This window comes from Petaurus breviceps, unplaced genomic scaffold (assembly GCF_028583685.1).
Source record: "Petaurus breviceps papuanus isolate PSGF00001 unplaced genomic scaffold, PetGlider_PUasm1.0 287, whole genome shotgun sequence".
NCBI classification, from domain to species: Eukaryota; Metazoa; Chordata; class Mammalia; order Diprotodontia; family Petauridae; genus Petaurus; species Petaurus breviceps.
Window position 1 is genome coordinate 2,068,630 of NW_027186029.1, and position 25,366 is coordinate 2,093,995.

Genomic DNA, 25,366 nt, shown 5'->3' on the forward strand with positions numbered 1-25,366 from the left:
GGAAAAAATTCTAGTCTATAGTTGGTCTATAGTATACAGCAACATCTCTTGTTTCTTCCCCATTAGACTTTCATCCAAATATTCTCCATGTTTATCTCTGCTTGTTCCTGGATTTCCTCACCTTGATATGTTATGTTACCATATATTTTATCTTTTTTTTAATGCCCAAGCACAGCCATTGTTGTTTAAACATTCATTTTTATCCCATCAATAGTATGATACCTCAGAGGTAAACTTGCCTCCTTTACATATAATGTTGGCTCTTAGTTTTAGGTATATATTAATTCATCAAGTTAAGGAGAGGTCCATTTATTTCTATATTTTCTGGTGTTTTTAAGAGAAATAGCATTCAGAGGCAGCACAGTGTATAGAGCACTGGTCCTGGAGTCATAAAGACCTGAGTTTAAATCTGTCCTCAAAAACTTGTCAACTGTGTGACCCTGAGCAAGTCATTTAACTTTTGTTTGCCTCAAATTCTCATCCATGAAGTGTTTATCAGCCTTTTTCAGTCTCAGACTTGCTAAGGAGCTAAAGACCCCATTTCTGAGTATCTGTTAGTCTTTTACCAATAAAGTGAATGTGTTTGGAACTTTGTTGCCACCATGTACCTTAATTTCAATCACAACTTTTGGAATTATTCTTTAAATGTTTGGGAGATTTCAACTGTTCTAGAAGGGTTTTTCCTTTGGCAGTTCTTTTATGGCTTGTTCAATTTATTTTTCTTTCTTTCTTTTTTTTTTTAAAGCAATTGGGGTTAAGTAACTTGCCCAAGGTTACATGGCCATTTTTTTGTGTGTGGGTGTTAAGCATCTGAGGCCAGAACCGATCCCGGGTCCTTCCGATTCAGGGGCTGGTGCTCTTACTCACTGCGCCACCTAGCTGCCCCACAATTTTTTTTTCTAAGAATGAATGGGTTGCCTAAATTCTCTATTGTTCTGTTAATATGGGTACTCTGTACTTTGCCAATATTAATGTATTTCATTAGATTGTCAGTTTTATTGGCTAATGATTCACATAATAATAATTTGTATTTCAGGCAGCTAGGGGGCCCAGTGGATAGTGTGCTGGTCCTGAAGGCAACAGGACCTGAGTTCAAATATGACTTCAGACACTTACTAGCTGGTGACTCTGGGCAAATCACTTAACTCTGTTTGCCTCAGTTCCTCATCTGTAAAATGTGCTAGAGAAGGAAATGGCAGACTACTCCAGTATCTTTGCCAAGAAGGCCCTAAATGTGGTCACAGAGAGTCATATATGATTGAAAATTGCCAAGAGTTTTATAGATATTCTTTTAGACTCAAAACCCCTGAGCAGTATTATTTCCATTTAAAAAATGAGGAAACTGAAGGAAAACACCAGTGACTTGCCTAGCATCACAAAACCAGTAAACGTGTGAAGCTGGATTTGAAATCAGGTCTTACTAACATCAAATTTAGCCCTCTATTCATTATATAGTATGGGGGGGGTACTGTTCCTAGTTTTATTTATGTATTAAGTTTGTTTTTGGCTTCCAATTTTGATCATCTCTTCCTTGATTTTCAGGATCTCTATTTTGGTCTTTAATTTGGATTTTTAAAATGTTTTTGTTTTCTAGTGTTTTTTAGTCTCATGCCCAAATTGTTGATCTATACTTCTTTTTTTTTCTTAATGAAGGTGTTTAAAGATATAATTTCCCTAAAGACTGTTTTGGCTACATCACAAAATTTTTGATACTGTCTTTGTATCACTGAGAAGAGTTAAGTCTGTCAAAGTTAGTCATTGCACAATGTGGCTGTTACTGTATATACTGTTCTCCTGGTTCTGCACAGCATCAGTTCATGTAAGTCCTCTCAGGTTTTTCTGAAATCTATCTGCTCATCATTCTTATAGCACAATAGTATTCCATTGCATTCATATACCACCACTGGTGCAGCGATTCCCCAACTGATGGACATCCCCTCAATTTCCAGTTCTTGGCCATGAAAAAAAAAGCTGCTATAAACATCTGTGTCTCCGATTTTTATGATCTCTTTGAGAGACAGCCCTAGAAGTCACACAACCATTCTTTAGGGACCATAACAGGCTAGTTTCTTTATCTTTAACATCACCCTATCTACTGGTTTAATTTTTGCTCTCTACAAACACATCTAAGAATCCCTATCCTTCCAAAACTCTCCCCAGACCCAAATGTCTCTTCAAGCTGTGGATCTTTTCCTCTTCCCAGACAAATCCTAAAAAATGTTGGTACATTCATTTCCCTACTTCCTCTCCTTTCACTCTTCTAAACCTTCTGCAATGAGGTTTCCAATATCATCATTTGACTGAAACTCTCCTCTCCAAGGTCACCATCCATTACTGAATTGTCCATTCTAATGACTCTTAACTTATCCATCTTCTGGACCTTTCTACAGCATCTGACAAACAAGGGGGTGGGACGATACCTATTAAGTGGGTGATACCCCTAAGTCAGGGAGCCCTAAAGAAGAATGGGGTAAGTGGTCAAACAGGGAGAGAACCAAGGCAAAAAAGTGTCACAAACATCCAGAGTTGTGGCATTCCCTCACAATAGGTCACGTGCATGGCTCAATGAGTCACTGCCTCACCTGGACTGCTTCTTTGGGCAACGTCTCTCCTTGGCATCGACAATGCTTGCCATTGTTCCAGCTGGCAGATCACATGTGGTTTTGAAGCTGCAAGTCCTGTCCATTACAAATGGGAAAGCGTTTTGGGCCTGCAAACCACCTTAAGACTCAATCCTAGGCCCTTTCTCTTTGGGGTTAAGAAAGCATAATAGGGAGACCTGAAGGGGGCAAATGGACCTCTGGAGAACACTGTTTCTGATACTAGTAAGTACAAGGAAATAGGGTACAGAGTGGATTTAGGCTAGAAGAAAAAATGAGTTCGTGTGACCTGTTCGTTCACTGTTAACAGGTGGGGAACCTTTCTTGTATTCAGGCCTCTGTAATGGGATGTCAGAGGGCAATCTCAGGTCTGAGGGAATGGGGGTGAAAGGTCAGTTTGCAAGCCAAGGGACAGCATCAAGCTGCCAGGTTCTGGGTGTCCAAACATCCCTGGAGGCAGCAAGGTACCATGGAAGAAACACTGGCTCCAGAGGACCTTCAGCTGAGAGTTACTTGCCCACGTGTGAATGTGGGCAAGGCAATGCCTCTTGTCACTCAGTTTCTTCATTTGTAAAATGAGGGCATGGAATCAGGGAGGCTCTGAGGTCAAGATGTAGGATCCCATGACCTGAACAGGTCACCCTCCCATCCTATCTCTCTTGTCCTCAACAGGACCAGGAAATACCAGAGACACCCTACACTAGTCACTAAGAGAAGAAGCAAAGCCCCTCCGGTGGGCAGAGTCTGGGGCCTCACCCAGGCACACTAGGTTCCTGAAGTTCTCCAGCATCACCTCCCAGTAGAGCTCCTTCTGAGAAGGGCCTAGCTGCCCCCACTCCTCTGGGGTGAAGTCCACAGTCACGTCTCTGAAGGTCACTGACTCCTGAAATAGTAAATATACTCAGAGTTAGCCAGGAGATGTCCCTCATATAGATGTGTGTAATGCGAATGTAAATTTTAAAGATCTTCCCCGCCCCTAGGCTAAAGTGCACCTGAAGCCTGGGGTGGGAGGCTTGTTTTTCAGTAGATACTTCTTGATTGGCCAGTGAGTCAATAAGGTTGTTACATTCTCTGAGCCAGGAGAAGGCTATATAAGCCCTGATGTGAGGCTTTGTTTTGGGGATTCACTTTGAAAAGTGTTCTGTGATTTGATCTGAATTCTGGGAAGCCGTTGTTGAGAGTCCCCCGGCTTTGAAAAACCCAGATGTGGAAACCCAGATGTTGACTGGGTATGGATGTAATGGTTGGACAGTTTGGAAATCTGTCTACTTGATCTGTTTCTGTCTTGATAATTCTGCCTGTATGCTTTGAAGTTTGGGGTGCTGACCTTTTTCCCCTGAACTAGGTAAACAATATATGTCTGACTGATTAAAGTAAGCTTGTTAACCCATTTTGAGTTGCTTTCCTTTAACAAAGCAGATCCAAGAACCTGTATGGGCGGCAAACCCTGAGGACGCTTGGGGTGCTTGCTGCTACAATGTGGGAAGAGAAACTGTGTTGACAGGAACTGTACCAAGGTTTTCTCAAGAGTGTTCAGGGCTTCAGTGTTCCCCAGGGGTGACGCCCTCAGAGAGGTTACACATATTGTGACTCTTTGTTATTTCTTCAAGTGACAAACATTTTCTCTCCCCCCCCCCAATGAAAAAAAGAACAAAACTCTTGTGATAGATGCGCGTGGTGAAGAAAAGCACCTTCCCACACGGGTCCTGCTTCTTGAGACCATCATTTCTGCCAGGAGCTGCGCTGGGGTCTTCATAGCTGTTTGTCATCACACTGTTGTTGGGACTGAAGAAACTGCTGTCCTGCTTCTGCTCACTTGCCTCACCACTGGAACTTTAAAAGTCAAATGCAGGGTTGTGGAGATGGCAGCTGGGGTGGGGAAGGCGAGGAAAGGCCTCCCGCAGCCAGAAGCTGCAAGCCGCGTGCTGCACGCGCTTTGTCAGCATGAGGCCCTTGGCTCTGGGCTCTGGCTTGGCCGGTGGGGGAGTCCATCACCTGTGTGTGTGTGTGTGTGGGGGGGTTTGTACCGAGTGTTCTCCTCCCCATCTTACTCCACGCCCTTTCTAAAAGCCAGTGGGTGTCACTGACTAAGTACTATCGAGTGACGATCAGGGAGGAAAGTCCGCTGGCCGGCCGGTCAGAGCTCCTGCACTGGGACAAGCGCAGACTGACCCTTCCGTCGTGTAAAGGGCCTCACGACCCCTCCTGGGCCCGGCTCATCCGTGCGGTGGGTGCTGGTGCGTGACTCTGGAGCAGGCGCAGCACGGACACGGTGGCGGGGCTGGAGATGGGCTTGTGCAGAGGGGACGAGGGTGGTGTGTGGGGGGCACAGTGGGAGGGTAATGCCGCAGGGTGGCTAGGGAGTCAGCTGGTTTGCCTGAGGATTCTTCTGTGTCACAGCATTCAGAAGAGCAAACCTGGACTCATGTGGTCCAGGAACAAGCTACTGTTCATGTAGCTAAAAGAAAGCAAAAAACTAGCAGAAGGAATGTGCATGCAGCTTTTGTACAGGCTGGGCAGCTGCCAGGAGAATATGTGTGAGGAGAATGGAACAAGGTTAGATGAGGAGTCTTCTAAGGCAGAAATTCTCCCCATAAGAAGAACAAGACAGGAGAACCGCGGGGCCAAACAGAGTCCAGGGAGATAATTGAGGGTTTCACTCAACAGGAGATCACTGATATATTGAGTAGATTCACTCAAAGTATGGGAGAGTCTTTAGTATCTTGGATGGTGAGAATCAGTGATGAAGGCGCCTGAGGAATAACACTGGACAGTGCGGGCTGTTTAAAATTCATAAGTATCAGTCAGAATCCTTTTGTACACCAGGCTTTTAGGGATCACCATATGTAAGGAGTTAACAACAAAACTAATCTTCTAGCCTTAGCTGCAGAGGGATGAAAAAAGCAATATCCTACTGAATCTATGTGGCCTAGGGGAGACAGACCCTGGTACTCACTTAGAGACTGTATGAGAAAGCTAAAGGAGGAGGTAATGAAAACTGCTATTATGATTGGAGATGCAAATGCATATTATGATACCCCCCTAGGAGTTCCTCATAGAAATATCATAGTGAAGACGGCTTCTCCTGCATATAAGCACCTAATTCTGACTCTATTAATTGGAGAAATACGGCACCCTCTTTCAGAGGTGCTGGATAAGATTTCACAATTAAATGATTTAGGGGAATGGGGACAAGATAAATTGCCTCAAGAGAGAAGAGTAAACAGCCAGAGGATTCAGAGACAAAATAGACCAACAAGAAGGGAACTGTTTACTGCTCTATTAAGAGCAGGGGTGGACTTTAGAAGAATAGATGGTATTCCAACTGAAGAGCTGCATAAGCTGTACCAAGAAAAGGTACTTAGCATTAGAATGAACAGGGAAGCAGGAACCACCCCCGCAGGTATTTCTGAATCTGAATCTTTGTATCCAAGTTTGCCCCACCTTCAGGGGGAATAGGAGATAGGCCAAGCCCCAGCCCAGATAAAAGAAATATGCAGAAGAGATTGCAGACCCCATATTGGTTTAACAATATATTGGAAGAATGGATCAACTACTGTGACTAGGGCGCTGCTTGATACTGGGGCTGAGGCCACACTTATCTATGGAAACCCTGATAAGTTTAAACATGGAACTCCTATTACCATCACAGGTCTAGGAGGCACTGAAATATCAGCCAGACAAGTTAAAATAACAATGAAAACTGGGCAGTTACCTAAGAAAGAATATACTGTGGTTGTTGTACCCATTCCTGAATACATCATTGGAATAGATGTATCGAGAGGCATGACTCTGAATTTACCTGAAGGAAGATACCAATTTGCTGTGAGGAAGATAGGAATTAATACAGTTTTAGTGGGAAAACTAAAAATGGACCCAATCACTTTACCTGAACCTTCTGAAGAAATTATTTTAAAACAGTATTGTGTGCCAGGTGGGCAAGATGAAATTACCACTACTATAAAGGAATATGTTGAAGCATGAGTGTTAGTCCCTACAACCACAATATGGAATAATCCTGTCTGGCCAGTAAGAAAATCAGATGGGACATGGAGAATGACTGTGGATTATAGACAGTTGAATAAGGTGACTCCTTCTTTGTATGCTGCTGTTCCAGATACCATCACCTTAATAGAAAGGATCCAGAAATATGATGGGACTTGGTATTCAGTTATTGACTTGGTGAATGCCTTCTTCACCATCCCAATAGACCCTAAACAATGGGACCAGTTTGCTTTCACTTGGCAGGGTAGACAATATACTTTCACCCGCTTGCCACAAGGGTATATACATAGCCCCACTATTTGTCACAGGATTGTGGCTGAACAGTTGGATGAATTAAAGCTACCTGGTGTACAGCTTACCCACTACATTGATGATATCATGATACAGGGAAAAGATGCGAAAGTAGTGGAAAGGAGTTTGACCCTTCTAATTGAGCATATGAAAAGTAAAGGGTGGGAAATTAACCCAGCAAAGGTTCAAGGATCAGCTCAAAATGTAAAATTTTGGGGTATACAATGGAACAAGGGACTATGAGAGATTCTTCCACAAGCCTGACAAAAGATTCAGGATTTTCCTACCCCTACCAATAAGAAGGAGGCCCCAAAGTTCATAGGATTGTTTGGATACTGGAGGCACCACATTCCACATTTGGGACAGATTTTAAAACCTTTATATAGGGTCACACGGAAGAAATATGAATTCGATTGGGGACTTGAGCAGACTAAAGCTTTTGAAGAAGCCAAGGCTGCCATACAATTGGCCCTGGATTTGTGGCCCATGCAAAATGGTCCAGTGGAATTGCAAGTGACTGTACAATATGATTATGCAAACTGGAGCTTATGGCAAAAACAACAAAGCCGAAATGTACCTTTGGGATTTTGGTGTAGGAAACTCCCTTCATCTGGAGTCCAGTACACACCTTTTGAAAAGCAGTTGTTAGCTGCATATTGGGCTTTGATGGAGACTGAACAACTGACTCTGGGCCATGAAGTAATATTAAGACCTGGAATCCCAATTATGACCTGGGTAATGAGTACCCCAGCTTCTCACAGAATTGGACATGCCCAAGAGGCTAGTATAATCAAATGGAAGTGGTATATTCAAAATAGAGCGAAAACAGGCAAAAGCGGAGTCTCTGCTCTACATGAATCTGTAGCAAACATAGAAATTGAGAGGAATGAAATACCCCCTGAGCCAAAGCAACAGTTGGTACAGTCCACGGTAAAATGGAATGAGGGATATGATGTATTAACCGAAGAACAAAAGAGACATGCATGGTTTACTGATGGGACAGCAAAATATTTGGGGCAAAAAAGACATTGGAAAGCAGTGGCCTATAACCCATGTACTAGAAGGACTTTGGAAAGTACTGGGATAGGTGCAAGTAGCCAATATGCTGAACTTATGGCAGTATATCAAGCCATCAAAATAGAACATGGAGGACAGTGTCATACCGTGTTTCCCCGATAATAAGACCTATCCCGAAAATAAGCCCTCCCCTTACTGTGTAAGATTCCTCTAAAATAAGCCCTCCCCCGAAAATAAGCCCTATTGAGATTGCTACTGTAGTGAAGGTGATCCCCTGCGCTACACGCTACATTACGGTACCCTCTGTATACACCGTCCCTCCCCCCCCGTGAAATGCACACCACGCTCCGAGCTGCATCCAATCAGAGCTGCAGCAGTGAGTGCGTCATCCTGTTCTTCCCCAGTGATTTGCTTGCTGGTGCCATTGAGAGCAGTGCCGTGGAGGAGAGCTGAGGCAGGACAACATAAGCCCTCCCCTGAAAACAAGCCCTCTGGTGTTTTTCTTTCAAAAAAAAAATAAGAAGACAGTGTCTTATTATCGGGGCAACATGATATTCACTGATTCATGGGTGGTAGCTAAGGGGTTAGCTACATGGATGCCCATGTGGAAAAATGGAAATTGGGAAATTCATGGCAAACAAGTCTGGGGCAAAGAATTATGGGAAGATATCTAGAACATGTCTTTGGTCACTGACTTGTCAGTTTTTCATGTACCGTGTTTCCCCGATAATAAGACCTATCCCGAAAATAAGCCCTCCCCTTACTGTGTAAGATTCCTCTAAAATAAGCCCTCCCCCGAAAATAAGCCCTATTGAGATTGCTACTGTAGTGAAGGTGATCTCCTGCACTATACGCTACATTACAGTACCCTCTGTATGCACCGTCCCCCCGTTCCCCCGCCAGGTGAAACGCATGCCGTGCTCAGAGCTGCAGCAGTGAGCGCGTCATCCTGTTCTTCCCCAGTGATTTGCTTATTGAATAAAGGTACATTTTTTTGTTCACATTTACCTGTTTATTAAAATTGCTGTCAATGTTCATTAAAATAAGCCCTCCCCTGAAAATAAGCCCTCTGGTGTTTTTCTGTCCCAAAAAATAATAAGACAGTGTCTTATTATCGGGGAAACATGGTAGATGCTCACGTGGCCCCCACCACACCAGAACGTGAGTACAATGCTCATGCTGATCGACTGGCAAAGATTGCTACTGAACATATTGTCCCTACTTTGACAAAAACTGATGATCCGGTATTAGCAAAATGGGTCCACCAAACAGCAGGCCATTTGGGGGTCCAGGCCACACACCAGTGGGCACAAGATCGAGGTATTAGTATCTCTCATTCACTGTTAAAACAGATAGCAGAAGAATGTCATATATGTCAATTGGAAAAGGAGCGAACTGTGCCTGGAGTAGTAACTGGAGAGATAGCAAGAGGAAAAGTCCCAGCCTAAATCTGGCAAATAGATTATATTGGTCCACCACCACGTCCTTGAATGTGACTGACTCCTAAACACCAAATACCAATTCCTGTTTGTACAGGAACCATCTCTTGCCATGATCCAGTGGGAAAGCAAAGCTGGCAGGAAATGTACAGATAAGTTCTCAAGATGATTCAGGCTTTGGTGCCTCTGAAGCAAAATACAGATGAGGGCGGACAGAGTGTTTGAGTTTGTGCTGGATCCTGTCATTACCCCAAGCAATAATAATATGAGCATTTGCATGGGACTTTTCCATAAGTACTAAGCTCACAATGACCTTGTGAGGCAGGCAGTGAAAGCAGGCATTCATCCTCCCCAGGAGAGAGCTGATGGAACTGAACTTGGGAAAGGAGGGCAGGAGGAAATCCTGGACACCATGTAGCAAGGCAACATTAAAAAATGGTCCCCAGCTCCAGGTTCTCTACGCCCCAGGACCACACTCTTTCTACTCCCCTCCTCGTGTCCCTCATAATCCTGGCTGCATCATTGCCTGAGCACTGACAGAACCCCACCATGAGGCCAGTTCATTGAGTGGTGAGTCCCTTCCCACAAGGTGAGAGGGCTCACATTCATGGCTTACTCTCCATTGCTGGACTGCCTCGCTTCCATATCAGCTGCCTGGTCACCTGGGAATGAAGACAACCTACATTTTCTCAATGATTCACATATTGCACTGACCACTCCCATCCTGTCTTTTCCTTGCTCTTCCAGTGATTCTGAATCCTCCCTGTCGTTGTACAAATCTCTGTCCCCCTACCTACTACCTGCCTGCTCCCTTGTTTCTATTCCCCTTAACCTGACACCCACCAACCCTAGTTCTGACCACTAACCCCCACCAAGAACATTCTCCACTTAAGCTGCCCACCTTTTCCCCTGTGCAGTCTGGACTGCCTACTTCATAGGTAACAAATTTACTTTTATCTTAAACTTTTTCTTTCTCTCTCCTTTAGTTCCCTCCTGATGACACAAACTTCCATGGCCACTCACTCCCCCAACTCCCTGATCAAGGTGGGGGAGTTGGAATGCTCCTTGCTCCCCATTGCCACCTCCAAACTCTCCCTTCACCACCACAGGTCAGCAATCTCTTCCTTTAAGGTGCCTTGAATCCAAATTAATCACTCAAGATTCTGGCAGACCATTCTCCACTGACCTCCAGGTCACTCCCTTCTGTTCCTTGCCCCCAAACTCCTGCCCTCATCCTAGGGGACTTCAACATACATACTGCTTCTCCCTATAGCATCTTAACCTTCTAGTTTCTAAATGGTCACACTCACAAGTGTTCCACTTCACTGTTTATAAACTCAGAAAGTCCCTTATCTTACTGTAACTGCCATTCCAACTCTCCCTCTGCCCTAACATTCATTCCCACCATAACCTCCGATCCCAGCCATCACCCTGGCACTGGCTGTACTCTCCTTCAACCATCATCTTGGGCCCTTGGTGAACAAGTTCAATGCTACACTTTTCTCTTCTCTTGAGCCATTTGCCTCCTTATCCTTAACTTCTCCTGCAAAGCTTCAGCCTTGCATCACTCCCATGATCCTCTGATTTTATTCCCATTCATATAGAGATGAATACAGCTGAGAAAAACATGAAGCCCGTGCTGCCTGGGTTCACTACAAGCTGGTTATATTATCTCTCGGGCTGCAAGGTAAGCCCTCTACACTTCCCCAATCAACTAATGATCCTGTTCCCCACAGCTGTTTTTACAAACCTTCTCATTCGTCCTCAAACCTCTTCCCCCACTTTCTCAGCTGAGAACATGGCTTCATATTTCACTGAAAATTGAGGCCACTAACCACGAGCTCCCTTACTTCTCTATCTCAAATCACTTAGATGATTCTGCAACTCTCTCCACTTTAACTCATGTCTCAGCTGATGGGGTGGTCCCTGTCCTTGCTAAGGCTCACCCTTCTCCCTCCTCTCCAGTCTCCCCCCAGCAGATTTGCCCCTCAATCATCCCCACTCCTTTACTAATCTTCAATCTCTCCCTCTCTACTGGATTTGACCCTACTGAAGACAAGCAAACTCCCACTCCCACATCCTCACAAAACCCTCACCTGGGACTCAAAAGCTTGTGGAACTGAATGTTGTAAACTAAAAAGAAATAAATAAATTAGGAAAAAACAGAACCAAACCCTGACTTAATCTGCTCTTCCCCACAAGTTATCACCCTGTATCTCTCTTTTCTTTCATGGCTAAACTCCAGAAAAACTACCCAAAACCTCTGTCTCCACTTCCTTTCCTCTAACTTTCTTTAGACTCTCTGCAGTCTGGCTTCCAATCTCATCTTTTAATTAAAAGTGCCCTCTTCAAAGTGGCCAATGATCTTTTAAATGCCAAATCCAAAGCCTTTCCCCTCCTTTCCCTGACCTTCTGTAGCCTCTGACACTATCTCCTTTGAACTCCCTTCTTTCTGACTTGCCATGACCCACCGGGGTCTGTTTTGTGCCTGTTCACTTTTCCCCCCTATATTATTTCACTTGGTGATCTCTTCAGCTCCCAAGATTCAACCATCCTATCTCTGGTGAGCATTCTCAAATTTTCTTATCCAGTCCTAAACTCTGGACATGAATCTACAACTGCCTATGGGACAATGAGAACTGGATGCCCAACAGACATCTTAAAATGCAGTGTGCCCATCTCAATTACAAACTTCCCTATCATTGGCAAGGACACTGGTCCCCCCAGTCCTCCACTCTCACAACCCAGGTGCCATCCTTGACTCCTCAATCTCTCTCACCCCAAATCCAATTAGGGGTCAAGTCCCAATGGCTTCACTGTCATAATATCTCCAGCAGCCTGGTGTTGGCCTTCATCTCATATGTGGGCCACTGCTGGTGGGTCTGCCTATCTCTAATCTCTTTCCACTCCCTTTTCAGTCAAGTCTGGTAGCTCCATATTGCCTCCAGTACCAAATATAAAATCCTCTGGCTTTAAAAGCTATCCACAACCTGACTCCTTCCTACCTTTCCAGTATTCTTACACCTTACTACCCTCCAAGTATTATGAAATTCAGGGATACTAAGGTCATTTCCAGAGGACTGCTGCTGTGAACAGATTTAAAGGTTCTGATTATATAGTATAGCAAACTCTCTATTCAATAACAAATCAGAACAAAACATTTACAGAAAATCAAGGTACAGCATTCAGAATATTACAACATCACAGAAAATCAAAATACAGCATTCTAATGTAAAGACATGCATGAGCAGCTTTCCAGAGGACTGCTGCTGTAAACAGCTTTCAAGATTCTGATTATATAGTATAGTGAACTCTCTACTTATCCAATAAAAAATCAGAACAAAACATTCACAGAAAACCAAGGTACAGCATTCACAATGTTACAACTTATCACAGAAAATCAAAATACAGTATTCAACACGTCACAACTCAACAACTTATCACTAAAATGGCCACATAATTTTTACCAAAGTGCTGACATAGTTTTCAACAAAGTACAATCATTTAGTAAATAGATCACTCAATCATCCTTAAGGAGGCTTGGGTCACAAAGTACAAAAATCAAAGTTCTCCACACATGGGGTGCAATTAGGTTACAACTTCAACAGTCACTACTCAGTACCCTCTTAAGGGGTAAGGGAAAGTACAAAAGCCATCCACCCCTAGGTCACAAGTAAATTATAATTTCATCAGTCACTACTCAGTACTCTGTTTCATGAGTCATTACTCAGTACCCATGGGCAGGTTTTTTCATCTTGACTGGGGGCAGGCTTTCAGCTTCCTTGGCTCCTCTTCCATGGTCCTAGCTCCTGCCCGAATCTAATCAACTGCCACCTGAGTTCAGAGGCAGACAGCTCCCACCTCCTTGTCCAGTTCTCTGTGCAGTTCCTGCTCCACAATGGAGCTCACAGTGTCCAATTCATCTCAAATCCTTCACAGTCTCTGTTCCTTGGAAGACAAGGCTTAACAAAGCCACAAGAACCTTCATGTACATTCTTGTTTCTTTTTTTTTTTTTAAAGCAATGGGGTTAAGTAACTTGCTCAAGGTTACACGGCCAGTTATTTCTGGGTGTGGTGCTAAGTATCTGAGCCCGGATTTGATCTCCAGGTCATCCCCACACTGGAGCCAGTGCTCTGACTCACTGAGCCACCTGGCCACCCCTAAGCAATTGGGGTTAAGTAATTTGCTCAAGATTACATGGCCAGGTGTTTCTGGGTGGGTGCTAAGTGTCTGAGCCCAGATTTGATCCCCAGGTCATCCCTACACTGGAGCTGGTGCTCTGACTTGCTGAGCCACCTGGCCACCCCCATTCATGTACATTAATAAAGCCACACCAACATGTGTACAAAATACCAGCACCACAGTCATGCTTCCTGAGTCTTCGGCAGCTCCAGCTGATCCTTGAAAGTCTTGCCACCACAAGTCTGATTTCTGTGTCAGTTCTAATAGAATACGAGTAGGCACTGATGAAATTATAATTTACTTGTGACCTAGGGGTGGATGGCTTTTGTACTTTACACTACCCCTTAAAAGGGTACTGAGTAGTGACTGTTGAAGTTGTAACTTAATTGCACCTCATGTGTGGAGAACTTTGACTTTTGTACTTTGTGACCCTTAAGTAGGCCTCCTTAAGGATGATTGAATGATTGAGTTACTAAATGATTGTACTTTGTTGAAAACTATGTGGCCATTTTAGTGATAAGTTGTTGAGCTGTGACATGTGGAATACTGCATTTTGATTTTCTGTGATAAGTTGTAACATTGTGAATGCTGTACCTTGGTTTTCTGGGAATGTTTTGCCCTGATTTGTCATTGAATAAGTAGAGAGTTTGCTATACTATGAAATCAGAACCTTGAAAGCTGTTCACAGCAGCAGTCCTCTGGATAGCTGCCTGTGCTTGGCTTTACAAGCTTCTACCTCTTCTCTGCTTGTCCCCCATGCCTGGAATGGTCTCTTTTCTCATATCTATTTCCTGGCTTCTTTCCAGTATCAGCTAAAATCACATGTTCTATGGGAAACCTTTCCTGAAATTAAGTAACCTGTTGAGCACTTTCTCGGTTTGTTATTTCCTATTTATCCTTGTTTTTACATAGTTTTTGCATGTACCTCCCTCATCAGAATGTTTGCTCTTTGAGGGAAGGAACTATCTGTCATCGACCTCTCTTCGTATCAGCATAGCCTGGCACAGAAATGTTTAATAAATTGTTGTTAAACCTCAGAATGAAATCCCAAAATCAAAATTTCCAGGTACATTATTTCCAAAATTTGGAGCTTTCAGGCAAAGAAAAGATACTACAAGCAGCCAGAAAGAAAAAACTCAGGTACAAACTTAGTAACCACCACGATATAAGAAAAGAGAATTCGGATACAATATTGCAGAAGGCAAAAGGTACAGGATTACAGTCAATAATAACTTACATTCTTAGTTACAAGTGAAAAAATGAATCTTTAATGAAATGGAGGACTTTTAAAGCATTTCTGCTAAAAAGAACAGAGCTGCTTAAAACTTAAAAGTTCAAAGACAGGACTTAAGTGAAATATATAAAGGAAACCATGAATATTCATAAGTGACAAAACAAAGAATAACTGATGTAAAGAAAAGATAAATGAAATCGACATAAATAATACACTAAATTTAAGCAACCTTAAACACTTTCTGTCTGAGCTTGAAAAAAACAAACAGAAACATAAAGAGAAATTTATAAACAGAATGTTGGAAAACATGGATTTGATAACCCAATGGAGATTTCTGAATGAACATATTAGAGAATATATGTCCCATGAACATTACAGGAAAGGTGATCAAATGCTAAAGCATGAGGAACTCAATCAAGAAAGGCAGAAACTAAAAACCTATTTTTTTTTTTTTGCTTTTTGGAGGGCAGTTGGGGTTAAGCGACTTGCCCAAGGTCACATGGCTAGTTTTTATGTTAAGTGTCTGAGGCTGGAACTGAACTCAGTTCCTCCTGACTCCAGGGTCGGTGCTCTACTCACTGGGCCACCTAGCCGCCCCAACAACCCATTTTCTAATTCCAAGGTTGGGGAATTCCACAATTCCAGGCTGTGCCTGGAGTAAGGAAAACCTGAATTCTAATCCAGCCTCAGACTGTGTGACTCTGGGCAAGTCACTTAACCCCTGTTTGTCTCAGTTTACTCAACTGTAAAGTGGGGATAATAACAGCACCTACTTTACAGGGTTGTTGTGAGAATCAAATGAGACAGTGATTATAAAGCTAAGCTTAGCACAATGGCTGGCACATAGTAGGCCTTATATAAATACTTATTCCCTTTCCTCCCTGAGACCATAATATAATTAATATTGCAACTAATAAAAGGACATATCAACAAATGATGGAATAGTAAATGAGATTTAAAAATGACCTCTTCCCCTCCCCCAAATAATGATTGGGTCAAAGACTGTCACAGAAACAATTTAAAATTACATTAAAAAGAATAATCACAAGATCACATAGGAAATACTGAGCTTTTTCCAGAAAGAGCACGTCCCCACTTACCTGATGGGCTGGGGCTGCCAGGTGGATCGGCGCCATTCCCTTCCCTTTGAAGGTGCCTTCTCTTGGGGAAAAGCTGTGTTGTCAGGAGGCAGAACTGGGGGAAAAACGGGAGTTATGAGAGACAGTGGGTCCTTCCCTGCGGCCCCAGGTCCGGGCATCTGAAAGCACCCCAAGAGCCCTTACTCAGGTGAAGTCAGAAGAAGGTTCTGGTTATGTACAAGGTACTGTCTTTGGTGCTCCTGATGTGGACATTAAAAGGCAAGAGCCTCTTTCCTTAGAGAGCTTACATTAATTATACCAGACGAGAGGACATGCACAGAAAAGGAAACCGGAGGCTGTAGGAAGCATTAACAAAGGAGAGTGCACAGCTTTCCCAGAAAGGGTGGCTGAGTCTTGAATGACTCTGAGGATTGTGAAGGCTATGGATAACTAAGGGCTTTCTGGGCACGAAGGATGGCAGGGGTGGCTGGTGTGAGGACATGGAAGTGAGATGTGGTATCTGGAGAGCAGGTGGGAGTCCTGATGGCCTGGACTCTCAAATGCAGGTTTTCTTTAGTAACTGCATAGGTGATTTTATTGGTAAAGGGACCTCCAGTGCTTGGCACACAGTAGGTGCTTAATGTCTATTGATTGGCTGGTTGGATGCTGTCCTTGGTTCTCGAAGAGGATCAAAATGAGATCACTATGCTAAAGTCAAGGTACAGTGTCTCTGACTGTGGCTGCTCAGACCAATACGAGCTCAGAATGCTCTCCCACAGGTTGGGTCTGAATAGTCCACGAGAACATTTGGGGTAGATTCTCTAAATTTGCACATCCTGCATTTCCTCTGAGCTGCTTCAATCCTGCTGAGGCCCTTACTCAAACTCAACTGCCAAGCATTCAAACTCGGCTTCAGAGGGGGCAGCTGCCACGAGCTGGCCACTGTTGTCCAAATGCAAAACACATACTTGTCACAAAGACTTGTTTTATGGACAGCTCACACAGGACAAGTGCTCAAATGGTGGTCATAAGAAGCGATACAAGGACACTCTCAAGGTCTCTCTGAAGAATTTTGGGATTGACTGTGTGACATGGGAGCCGCCGGCACAGGACCACATGCATGGCATGCCCTCCTCAGAGAAGGTGTTGTGCTCTATGAGGAAAGCGGAATTGATTGATTATTGGTTGATTCATCTCCCAGAAAGGAGACCTCAAGGTTACTAGGGCAGAGCTTGATTGATTAAATAATGTGCAACTTACAGTCTTAGAGAGTTTCCTGGGGGCACTGAGAAGTCAAGTGACCTGCCCAGAGTCACACAAGATGTATCAAAGGTCAGACTTGAAGATAGGAAGGAAATAAGCTTTCATTAGGCACCTACTATGTGTCAGGTACCATGCTAAGCATTTTACAAATATGATGCCATTTGATCCTCACAACAACCCTGCAAGGCAGGTGCTATTATTACCCCCATTTTACAGTTGGGGAAACTGAAGCAGTCAGCAGTGAAGTGACTTGCCCAAGGTCACACATCTAGGAAGTGTCTGAGGCCAGATTTGAATTCAGGCCTTCCTGATCCAGGTTTGGCGTTCTGTCCACTGTCCTAGCTTGTGGCTTTGAACGCAGGACTTCCTTAAACTGAGGTCAGCTTCCCACCCTCCTGTCCCTCTGAAGCATAAAGGTCATAACATTGTTTTACTGAAATCTTTTGATCTTACATAACTTTCAGTTCTTACTACTTTTTTTCATACTCTATCCAGTGGACTATCCCTTGTAACAAAGATGAAAAAGAAGATCATTATCAATTGTATGCGACAGTGTGCGCAATATTCCACACTCAGTCTTCTGCCTCTATAAAGAGGAAAGGGAAATGAACTTTCTCAACTCTTTCCTGGAGGTAAGCAAGGCTATCATAATTACATAGAATTTAATGTTTATTTTGATAATTTCCTATTAAGCTTTTGCCATCTTTCTGTATATTGTATTCTTGGGTCTGCTTAGTTTATATATCTTTTTTTTTAAATAATAATTTTTTTTTCTCAAATACATGTAAAAACAATTTTAGCATTAATTTTTTTAAAATTTTGATTTCCAAATTCTCTTCCTCCCTCCCCTTCCTCCTTATCTATCTTGCCATGATTCTCTGAACTCTTCACATTCATATTTTATGGCACAGTCATATTCTATTATGTTCATGTATAACAATTTGCTTCACCATTTCTCAATTGATGAGAATCTGTTTTGTTTCCAGATCTTCGGTACAACACGAACCTCGGCTGTGAATATGTGCTGTATATGAGACCTCTGTCTTTAAGCTCCTTGGGGTTCACGTCTACAATTCTGGGCAGCGGAAGTCCAGGCTTGCAGGAGAAGAGAGCTGGTCTCCACAGGAGTAAAAATTCCACTCCATTATTTTTATTTGTTAGAACATGAAGGCCAAAAAAAGAGTAGGCAATGGCACAATTAGCGGCTGACGAAGACAGGACAATTACTGGTGATTTCCTGTGCATTTAATGAACATTTTTATGCTAATGATTGTTACCTCTGTCTTCCCTGCTCCAACCTCTGACTGCCATTCTAGTTTCTCCAAATGCCTTTCTGGCATTTTGAAACTGGATGTTCAGTAGAGATCTGAATGTCAGTGTCTAAAACAGAAGTCACATTTCTCCCTTAACTCTCCCAACCTCCTACCCTCCCTATTATTGTCCAGGAAAACACCATGCTCCCAGCCCCTCAAGTTCACAGTCTAGACTTCTGAACTTCACATCCTGAACTCCTCACTCCCTCATCCTCCAGATCCAAGATGGCGCCAAAGCTTGTCTATTTCACCTCTCCAACTGTTGAAGGCTGTTAAAAGGCTCCTTGAACTTGTCTTTCTGAGTTGCCATATTTTCCAGAAACACTGGACCCAGAGAATGCAGGAGGCCCCAAATGTGTCAGGGACTCCCTCCGCCCAAGCTGACATAATATGTTGTTTACACCCCCAGACAGACTCTTTATGTGTCCTTGGGAGTCAAGACAGTCAGCCTGCACTAGGCTTGGGAGTGGTGTAGATAAACTACCCCATCTTCATGTCCAGCAGTTCCCAAGGGAAAACAGTGTTTTTGCCCTTACCCTGCTCCTCCCTTTTGGGAGGGGTTCTGACTTTTCCCACCTTTACTACCTTCCCCCCTCCCGTGCCCCTTTGGGTGGAGATTTCTGGTATCTCCTCCTTCCTTTAGCCTACTGTTATACATAGGCAAACATCTGCTTGGATTGTGAACTCTGGGTTCCACAAGCATGTTCTCTCTCTTGTAATCAACCTGGTTTCCACATAAGTTTTGTGAAATTATGATTGCCTGTTGACACAGCTACTGACTTCCCTGGCTTCCTTTAAATTCCAACTAAAATTTCACCTTGTATGGAAGCTTTCTCCAAGCCCTCTAAATTTCAGAGCCTTCACCCATTCATTACTTTCTATTTGTCCTGCATATAACTTATTTTATCTATCTATCTATCTATCTATCTATCTATCTATCTATCTATCTATCTATCTATCTATCTATCTATCTATCTATCTATCTATCTATATTTGCATGCTGGCCCCCCTATCATACTGTAAACTCCAGAGCTTCTTTCTCTATTTCCAGCACTTAACACAGTGGTTTAGGCACCGAATAAATGTTTCCTGGTTGATTACTGGCGATGTGACTCTAGGTAAGTCCCATAATCTTTCTCAGCCTCAGTCTCTTTTTATGTAAAATGGAGGAGATAAGAAGTAGTTGCTTCCTAGGGCTGCTATAGGGATTAAATGAGATCATATGTGTAAAGTGCTTTGCAAACCCTAAATCGCTATGGTGGGGTTTTAGCTTGAAACCATTTTGAGCAAATGATAGCTGTTGAGCTGTTAAGGTTTCAGGGACACCCTGTATATCAGGCTTTGTTGTTACTGTTCAGTCTGACTTCCTGGAGCATATCAGGCCAACACTGTCTATGGAGTCTTCTTGGCAAAGACACTAGAGTCCCCAGCCCCTCCTTGGTGAAGAGGCAGTCACAAGGACATGAAACCATGTGAAACCCAAGTTTATTACAAGAGAAAGGAACACGCACGGCAACCTAGAGTCCACAATCCAAACTGACATTTGCCTACTTATAACAGCAGGAGAAAGAAAGGCGGAGATGCCAGAAATCCACCCAAAGGGGCGTGTGGGGGGGGGGGGAGGGCAGAACGTCTCCCAAAGGTGAGGCAAAACCACATTCTTTTACTTTTGCTTGGGAACTGACGAAGTCTAGCCGCTGGATTATGGCATATGAGGACAGCCAGCCGGCTGCTGGAGCATTTCCCCAACCTGACAAAGCCTGGCCGGCACCCGTCCTGCCTCCCAGGTGGGGGGTGGGCTGGGGGTGGCTCCTCGGGGCCTCCTGCACGCTCTGGGTCCAGTGTTACTCGGGGCGGCTGGGCGGTGCAGGGAGGGAGTAGAGCACCGGCCCTGGAGTCAGGAGGACCCGGGTTCAAGTCCGGCCTCAGGCACTTAACACAAAAGCCAGCCGTGTTTCCTGGGGCAAGTCACTTAACCCCAAGTGCCCTCCAAAAAAAAAAGAAAGAAAATGGGGCAACTCCCAAAGCACCTTCAGTGGATCGGGGGCACAGACGCGCAGTGACTCGGCTCGGGTGCCCGCGCTCTAGGCACCCAACAGCTTGGCTCGCACAGCAGCGGCTCCGGGTCTCTCCCCTTCCCACCGCACCCCCGCTTCTTCATCTCCTCAAGCGCAGCGCCAAGGGCCCCTCGTGAGACCAGACACCGGCCCGCACACACCCCGGGATCGCGAGCCCAAGCTAGGCGGGGCGCGGGGGTGCGGGGAGGGGCACGGGGCGGAGGGGCGGGGCGCGGAGCGGGGCACGGGGCGGAGGGGCGGGGCGGGGGGGGGGGCGCGGGGGGGGGGGCGGGGCGCGGGGCGGGGTTGGTTGGCTACACCCCCACTAAAGGAAGGTGACCGCGGGCCGCCTGGCTGGAGGCTGGGCCTGCCGGGTGCCCTCCTCCCTCCCCTGGCCTGCGCACTGCCCTCCGCAGCCGGCTACAGCCAGCTCAGGGCTTCCAGCCTCCGGGCCTCTCCGGCCGGGCGGAGCCCGCACCAGGCGTGCGCACAGACCCTCCCGGCCTGCAGAGGGCGCTGCTGCGGGGCCCCTCCCCCCGGGCGACCTCACCGCCGTACACACCCACACCCCCCCCCGCCCCCGCCCCAGCAAAGGGGCGCAGGCTCCGGCCCGCCCCGGGTGGGAGGGGCGACCCGCCTCTGCTCTTCTCGGTAGGCCCGGGACAAAGAGCAGGCAGAATCCCCGGGAGGCGGGAGCCAGTCATCGGCGGCACATACGATTGGCTGCTCGGACTTCCTACCCGCGGTGCTGACCAATGAGCTTCCGAAACCAATTTTCACCTCTCCCCCTTCCACGAGATTACCCCGCCCTTCCCAGCTGGCACTCACCACGGGACTGGGGGGGGGGGGGGACCCTGGCATCGGGGCAGCAGAGGAGGGAGCGGGGCCCGGGCGGCCACTGGCGCCGGAGAAAGACTGGACTGAACAGAAGAGACGCCAATGCGACCCTCTCCCACCACCCTGGGGTTTGTCCCGACCTGGGGACACGCCTTCGGACCGCCCCCTCCCGGACCCCGCCCCCAGGTTTCCTTGGTAACCGCTGCCCGGTCCGGCAATGCCTTCTGGGAAGTGTAGTCATCAGACGGGAGGGGAGGACGTGTGCGCATGCTCACCAGGGAGGCAGGTTTTTGATGGGGTTACCTTTGTTCCTACCCCCCCCCCCCACACACCGCCCCCCCTAAAAGAAAGAGGATTTGGTTGAAACCCGGAATCGCCGAGCCCAGTACTTGTGTTTAAAAGTATTCAAAACAGAATTAATAGTCCGCGCTCCTAGGGGGACCAATGGGGCTGCCTCCCCCCCCCCAGGCCCCTAAACACAATTCAGTTGAGAGGGTCCGGACGGTCCGGAGTGGGTCTGGAGGGTCCGTGCCAGCTTTGTCCGCGGCCCTGCCCCGCGTGTCCGACTCCCCAGAGCGGCGGGCTTTTGTTGGCGAAGGTCCTCCCCTGGGATGGGGGGGGGGGGGGGGGGGGGGGGCGGTGCATGCTGTGCGGCCCCTGCTCCCCAGCGCCCTCCAGCGGCCCAGCCCAGGCTGCACCTCAGCGTCCACGTGTCCGTCTGGGGACAAGCAGAGCGCCCCCTGCCGGGCTGCTCTGAGGCTGCAGGGCGGGCGGCACGGAGTTCTGCACGGAGCAGGTGCTTTGCAGACACCTGCCCCTTGCCCTGGCCAGGCCTGGATGAGCGCCCTGGGGTGCTCTGCCTCTGCTGGCCCTGGGCTCCTTCCGGGGTCCCCGCCTCCGCCCTGCCCCCTAAGGTGCGGCGCTCCCGCGCCAGCCTCCAGAGCTGCCCAGGCGCCTTGGGCCGGACCGGCTGGGTATCCTCCCGCGCCCCGCAGGCGCCCGCCCCCGTGACCGCCTTTGCGCTGTGTCTGCCCGGGCCGAGCCCCCTCCAGCAAGGGCAGGAGCCAAAGGCGACTGGTGACGCTCCAGCTGGCAAGACGACAAAATGCCTGGGCACCGTTCTGATCCCGGAGATTGAGAGTGATTTCCACCCAAATTTGGGCCGATTGACAAGCTCTCGTTTTTTGTCAGCTGTCAAGACATCCAGTGTGGGCCGAAGGAAATGCCAGGGAGTGGTAGAACTTGGCAGAAAGGCTTAAGGACACTTTAACCTTCATTTAGATTAGAGGACAAGGAGATTTCCATGCTTAAAATTTTCTGGACTTTATTTGGAAAAATGCAGTTTCCACACAGAGTTCATTTTTATTTTAATTACTCTATACTGGTCTTTGAGTGCAACTGTATAGAACGCAAAATTGGCACAGGAAATGATTTTTCCATGTGAGATAAGTTCAGAAATGCATTCAACGGAATTAATGTCATCTGACTAGCAAAAAAGTTTTGTTCGGGGTCTATGTTTTAAATCTATATTGTTTTCGCTTGGTATTATACCTGTAAAGCCTTGGATTATAATTTTGGGAAACCATTGTATAAGAAATGGTTTTAATTGTTACTCTCAAGTCTTTTGGTAGAGTGCCTTTCTGGTAAAGCTGTCTTTCATATTCAAATAGATAAGCTCTGGTTGGTCAAAGTTAACTTGTTACCTTAGGAAGTCTCAGTGTTAATGAGACCTTGCTAAACTGTGTATTTTTGATGCAGGTAAGATCAATATAGGGAGAAAAAGGGAGCTACTTGGAAAAAAAGTATGTGAGTATTTTGTTAATTCCATCTTCAGAACAGACATAATTAGGTAATACATCCCTTACTCAATACATTCACAGTCACAATAGGAGATGATTTTCAGTTTACTTACAATACAGAAATGATTCATATATTGTCTGACCACTGATTGTGAAAATTATGAATTGCACTTGAAATACTATGTACTGAAGTAATATGATTGAGTCAACTTAGCATCAGCCATCAGTTCCATGTTTAAAAGATATATTTTCTACTTTAGGGGTTTAAATGTAATAGTAGCCAGTTGTTTTTTTAAGCAATAGGAGTTAAGTAACTTGCTCAAGGTTACACAGCCAGTTATCTCTGGGTGTGGTGCTAAGTATCAGAGCCCGGATTTGATTCCAGGTCATCCCGACTCTGGGGCCAGTGCTCTTACTCGCTGAGCCACCTGGACACCCCCCCCCCTTTTTTTTGTTTTTTAAATGACTATATCTTGCTCTAAATTGTAAGCAGTGAAATTTGCTGGTGAGATGGAATGTTTGGGGACTGTAATCTGATTTGTTCTGATTTTTAAATTCAAGTATAATTATTTGATGTTAAGTTGATACTCCACTCCACCACATGAAGGAAATGCAAAGAGTTGCTCAGAGATTGTCTTCTGGAAATCACCACTGGTAGATATAGAAATGTCTGAAAAGGTTGAGAAGACAGTCTTGTGACTGTAATGGCAAGATGCTCCAAACTCAGTTTTCTCCTTGTACTATTTCCTTTCTGAACAGAAAGATTCTCATCTTGCTGATTCTGAAACTGGCTATGATACTTTGAATAATGTAGAACTTTTTTTGCATGATTGACTGTTCCTAAAAGGTATCTGTGTTTTATACCTGATATCTAACAAAACTACAGATTGTTTTTCCTACTTATGATAGGTCACTCTCTAATTTTAGTCTTAGACCGAAGGGAAGGGTCTTGACTTGATATTTTTACAACCACATCACTTAGTCTCCTTTCATAGCATATTTATCTGACCACAGAAGGAAAACTAAAGGTTTTATAAATGAATCTTATTGCTACAATCAGCAAGCATCTCTGAGCTACTAGAATGAGATGAAAATATACAGGACCCTATTGCTTTAATTTTTATTGTTCTGAATTTCTGACCATTATTTGTTTCAACCTCCTACTCTAGCTGACCAGTTCTTAGACTTGCCATCTGCCTGCTTATTGGTTTCAGTAGTTATATATTCATGTATGAGATTATGTCCATAAAGTATCATATCTTTTATGAATGATGTGTGGATAAAATATATCCTCAAGAGAGGGACATAAAAAGATGTAAAATCTTTAATTTTAATGGATTAGTAAACTACAGTTTGAGAAAAACCAATAAGATTTAACTGATTATATATGAGATTGGCTTCCAAATGTTTTCATTGGGTATATAAAATATACTTAAAAGACTCTTTTTTTTTTTTTAAGCAATCGGGGTTAAGTAACTTGCTCAAGGTTACACAGCCAGTTATTTCTGGATGTGGTGCTGAGTATCTGAGCCCAGATTTGATCCCCAGGTCATCCTGACACTGGAGCCAGTGCTCTTACTCGCTGAGCCACCTGGCCGCCCCAAAAAGACTCTTGATAACTGTCATTGTTTTTAGTAACCTTATAAATTGGCTTGTTGTGCCGGTGAAAATAACAGTGGACTAAGTAAAAATGATGGTCCTAAGAGAGATATTTTAAATTTTATCCTGGAGCTAATAGAGAACATGGTAGAGCAAATAGGAAAAGGTAGAACAAAGTGCTACATCTCTTTCAGGTACAATTGAATAGCCACAGACATTTAGCCATACAAATGTCTGAAAACATGGGCATTGGATATTATTTATTACTAAATTGTTTCTAAGATCTCAAATTGCATTGAGTTTCTCATATATAGAATTAGTCATGATTTTTCTTCTCTGACATCTCTGATAACATTGATAGGACTTATTTTATGCAGAAGCTAGATCCTCACAAAATTTAAAAACAATTTCTGTAAGTTAATAGAAAGCATTATCTAAGCAATGTATAGGGCTCAGGCAAAGATAGGAAGAGCAAATGGTACATGAAAACTAAAACTCTTCAAATTTCCAGAGGTATTATGGGTAGTTTAACTTCGTGTCCCTCCTCTAGCCCTGCTGTTTATAAGGCTAACTCCATAAGAAGTCTACGGCTTTTGCCACATGAAGTATTTACTGGAAGGCTATTGTGATTAGGTTTTGTAAGACCTTAC

The 25,366-nt window shown here is 44.9% G+C and overlaps 1 pseudogene; it reads right to left on the minus strand.

Moving 5' to 3' along the window:
• The window catches only part of LOC138167709 (zinc finger protein 721-like), a 60,187-nt pseudogene extending 38,715 nt beyond the window's left edge, over nucleotides 1-21,472 (minus strand).
• Nucleotides 21,473-25,366: the final 3,894 nt, after the last annotated feature.